The sequence below is a fragment of the Aplysia californica genome, unplaced genomic scaffold (assembly GCF_000002075.1).
Source record: "Aplysia californica isolate F4 #8 unplaced genomic scaffold, AplCal3.0 scaffold00396, whole genome shotgun sequence".
NCBI classification, from domain to species: domain Eukaryota; kingdom Metazoa; phylum Mollusca; class Gastropoda; order Aplysiida; family Aplysiidae; genus Aplysia; species Aplysia californica.
In genome coordinates, this window is record NW_004797666.1 from 590,314 (window position 1) to 591,544 (window position 1,231).

The following is a 1,231-nucleotide window of genomic DNA, read 5'->3' on the forward strand; positions in this document are numbered from 1 at the left end:
TCTCTCTCTCTCTCTCTCTCTCTCTCTCTCTCTCTCCCTCTCTCTCTCTCTCTCTATCTCTCTCTCTCTTTCTCTCCATGTAAACACCGATCAAATGATATATCATATATCTTGGACCTGGTAGTCTCGATCTATAGTCTCAAGGATTATGTTGAGTTCTTCAAGTGAGTCGGTCGAAGGCACCGCGTGATGTGCATGCTACAAATTTGTATTATTTCATTTTATTTTTAAAATGACGCGGTTGAGCCACTGTAAACCCAAGCATACTACAATGCGATGTGTGTATGTGTGTGTGTGTGTGTGTGTGTGTGTGTGTGTGTGTGTGCGCGCGTGCGTGCGCGCGTGCGTGCGCGCGTGCGTGCGCGCGTGCGTGCGCGCGTGCGTGTATTTTCGCAAAGGTGCATGTTGTGAGTTTGTACGTGTGCGCACGTATATTATTCAAGGCAGCTCTGAAAAGGAAAACGCATCGTGTATACGAATAGTGCGAGAGAAAAATAGAGATGGGTTGATAAAATGAAAGAGGAGAACCTGAAAGTATACTATTATGGTACATTTTACGTAAAGCTACCTGTGGGATGATTTAGTGAGATCTATATTTTTTTAATTAACAAAATGTGAATACGTGGGTTTTCATAACAGTTTCTTAACTACTGAACAAAAATCTTACCAAATTGTACGATTCGTTAAGAACACGTATCAAAGAACTATAAAGGTAAAAACAAAAAATGTACTGTTCTACATACCTTCGAGAAGATTTATGTAGCAGCTTTACTTGTTGCATGCGAGAATTTACTTCGCAAGCCACACACACACCAACAACAACAAAAACAACAGCTGCTGTTTTCGGCAAAACTTGGCGACACGGGCTGGGTTGTCACTTGTGAAAAATGCGGTCACGAGTGCGCAGGTAGAACAATGCACGGCAGGATTAAACAAAGGCCGCTATAAGCACCTGTATAACCCAAGAGTACTGTCTATGGTAGTACTGTCTAGATCTAGCAAAGGGCGGATGATCTCTGTGTAAACTAAGTTAGCAAGCTAGTGCAACGGGAGAGAGACGGGAGCTTTTGGCTGAGGCTGTTCCCACCCTCTCTCTTTATATATTCCGGGCCTTCGATTGCCTTTGAACCGGCGGTGCTGGTTTGGGAAAACTGACCTACTTCAGACCTGCGCAGCCCGTGAGGCGAGAGATAGAACATCTCTCTCTCTCTCTCTCTCTCTCTCTCTCTCT

The 1,231-nt window shown here is 44.3% G+C and overlaps 1 protein-coding gene across 1 annotated transcript in view; it reads right to left on the reverse strand.

Moving 5' to 3' along the window:
* LOC101863454 (15-hydroxyprostaglandin dehydrogenase [NAD(+)]) overlaps positions 1-1,121 on the reverse strand; it is a gene marked incomplete in the record, with an annotated part of 33,110 nt that extends 31,989 nt beyond the window's left edge. The window contains 1 exon segment of the mRNA XM_005103914.3: positions 744-1,121.
* Between the last annotated feature and the right edge of the window lie 110 nt (positions 1,122-1,231).